Consider the following 3,009-nt stretch of genomic DNA (forward strand, 5'->3'; position numbering starts at 1 on the left):
TGGCTCCTGGCAGGGGGTTAAGGCACCCTGTGGCGCAGCCAGCCTCCTGCAAGGGAAGGGAGGACTGATTCTGAGGGTGGGGGCTATTCTGGAGCCCCCCGGAGAGCAAACAGCAGGATCACGGGGCACATGGACAAGGGCTGGGGGTCCAGGAGCCCTAGCACAGGGCCTGGCGCCCTGTGGACCCACCAAAATGTTCGTGGCGTGAATGAACTCAGCAAATAAGAAGGAACAACAGAAACTCCAAAGAGGGGTGGGATACATTCAGTCGAGTTAGAGGCATTGAAGCCCGGGGGGAAATCATTGTGCGACGGGGTGTGCGGTCTCAGGAGATCAGCACAATGGTGGCAGAGGGCCCCGGTCCAGACCTGGGCTGTTCACAAGAATCCGGGGCCACAAAAGGACAGAGAGAACAGAAGCAGGGCCAGGCCCTGGGAAAGGAACGGACCCAAGTAGCTTCCCTCAGCAACAGCGCTGAATCCCCTGGTCACCGGCCAAGGGAACGTGCAGTTCTGTCTCTGCGGCCCCGCACACCACGCCCCACAGCCCGTCTTCTCTGTTCAGGCAGGCCTCCTCCCAGCTTCCCCAGCAGGAGAGTTTCTGAGCCATTCTTCCATTTCCATCCTAGCTGTGTCTTTTATAAATATTTTTCCATTTTGTCCTCATAGCCGTGATTTGGCGGGCGGCATTATCCCAGTTTTTCCGATGACTAACCGAGGCTCAGAGAGGTTCAGTAGCTTGCCTGAAGTCACACAGCAAATAAACATGAGAGCTTGGAGCTGCAACCAGGTATGTCTGACTTCAGAGCCTGGATTTGTTCTCCTTCATCAAGGCATTTCATAGACTCACAGAACCTCCAAGCTGGGGGGGATTTGGAAGATCCTATAGGGGAGCCCTGGGGGTGAGGCAGGATTCCTTTTCCAGCATTGTCTGGGTGAGGCAGGACTCCTTTTCCAGCATTCTGCATAAATTGCGTATGCTCTTGCTCAGGGAAATGGCAAACAAGGACAAAAAGAAAGGGGTGGGGGGAGGAGGAAGACAAGGAAAAAGGGAGGGAGGGAGGAAACCAAAGTCCAGCTTCCATGAACGTATTTAGAATTTCATTGACAGAAAAGCCTAGCAAGAAGCTGTTTTAATTTCAGCATACCTGAACAGTGTGTATGTTATGTTTAGTGTTCTTGTACCCAGTTACGTTTGGACAGGGGCCCGGTCGCCTGCTTGGTATTGGAAGTCTCCGGCGGCCTGGCCAAGCTTTGTCCTGGGCTCCGAGATGGGCTCTCTTTTTCCCAGGCGATGCTTTGTCTTCTCTTGACAAAGGTCCTAATTTGCTGGCTTCATGATGGAGCTTTTCTACCACATCCCCCAGGTTGCCCCCACATCAGTAGCAGCCCAGGGGGTCCCATCCTGCTTGCCTGGGCTTCCTGAGTGAGATCAAACCCAGGGAGAAAGTGGAAAACAGGCCCTGGGCACTGCCCCAGCTGGTTTAGATAAGAGCTAATCGCTTTCCTGGATCTGGTACCTTGGGGAGACAGAAACTCCAAGAGCCTGGAGTTGAAAAGGGGTGCAGAAAGGTGAATCGGTTACTCAGCCAAGTACTTGTGGGAGACCGCTCTGGTACCAGAAGAGTAGCCACTCTGTCGACCTCGTGGTTTGCAGATACAAGGGCTTTTGCTCTGTTTACCAGGGAGCCGCTCTGGAGTTCAGGTGAGCGGGGAGATGGCCTGTGGGCAGCTCCATGGCCTTCTGAGGAACAGACAAGGCTGTGACCAGCCACGGTTGCAGCCAAGGACCTCCTGATGCCTGAAAATGTGTCAAACAGCACTGGGAATCTAAGAGTGCAAGAGGGCAGGCTTCCCGCCCTAAGGTGGCTTCAAATCTAGGCCCGGGACCAATGAGAAGACGCCGAGGGGCTAAGCTATGTGACCATGACCACATGGCAGTAGGAATTTAAAAGGAACAGACAGGTGTGGACATGGGTAGCTCGAGGAGCTTCTGGCAAGAGGAGGGTCCTGCGTAAGGCCGTGAAGCCTGGGATGGGTCTGGGTGGAGGGTGGGGAGATGGGAGGAAGGACGTGGGGAGGCCGAGGTCGGAGAGTTGAGGGTGTAAGAGCCAGAAGGACGGGAAGTCCTCACCAGGATGTGACGAATCAAAACAGAAAACAGCATTACTTTACGTTTATCACAGGTTTCGGAGTAACTTACCAATCGTGTGTCCTGTGACTTCACCACATGCCACAACTTGTCAACCTTTCTTGACACGTTTGGGAAGATATGGCCCCGTTTTCCGAGCACAGCTGATTGGGGTGAGGGGCAAGGGCACCGGACACCCAGGTTGGACTTTTGGGTTTGGAAACCCAGAGTGGTTCCGATGAGTTTCTTCCCAGTGGCTGAAGCTGTAAGAGGCAACGTTTGGAAGACTGGGAAAGGAGAGGCAGCAGGTCTGAAGGGAGGGGAGGGAGAAGGGGAATGAGGAAAAAGCAGGTGTGCACAGATTCAGGGGGAGCAGGCCCACGGCTCCCCTTCATAAGCCACTTAGGTCTCAGGAAAGAATGAGGCTCAGTGAGAAATTTGCCTCGAATCATTGGCTAGGAAGTCATGAAGCCTGGACTCAGACTCAGATCTGCCTGATTTCAAAGCGGAGGGTCCTCAACTGCTCTCCCTGTAGCATCCTGTGTTAGTTGACTAGGGCTTCTCTAGCAAAGTACCACAAACTCAGTGGCTTTGACAATGGAAACTTACCATCTTGTGGTTCTGGAAGCTAGAAGGCTGAAATCAAGGTGTCACCAGGAGCTGGCTCTCTCCTCAGCCTGTAGAGAATTCCTCCTCGCCTCGTCTGGCTTCTGGTGATGTGAGCAACCCTTGCCTCGTGGCGGCCATACTTCTTGGTGGGTGTTTCTTCGTCCCCTCAAAGGACACCAGTCCTACTGGACTCAGGGCCCACCCTACTCCAGCAGGAGCTTGTCTTAACATAATTACATCTGCAATGACCCTATTTCCACCTCAAGTCCC

The 3,009-nt window shown here is 53.8% G+C and overlaps 1 long non-coding RNA gene across 1 annotated transcript; it reads right to left on the minus strand.

Moving 5' to 3' along the window:
• Window positions 1–1,207: 1,207 nt before the first annotated feature.
• Window positions 1,208–2,992, minus strand: LOC117800568. The gene is made up of 3 exons (XR_004623113.1): window positions 2,740–2,992; window positions 2,203–2,393; window positions 1,208–1,800 (listed from the first exon to the last, which is right to left on the minus strand). It is a non-coding gene; the product is annotated as an uncharacterized LOC117800568 (long non-coding RNA).
• Window positions 2,993–3,009: the final 17 nt, after the last annotated feature.

This window comes from Ailuropoda melanoleuca, unplaced genomic scaffold (genome assembly GCF_002007445.2).
Source record: "Ailuropoda melanoleuca isolate Jingjing unplaced genomic scaffold, ASM200744v2 unplaced-scaffold72623, whole genome shotgun sequence".
Lineage (NCBI taxonomy): Eukaryota > Metazoa > Chordata > Mammalia > Carnivora > Ursidae > Ailuropoda > Ailuropoda melanoleuca.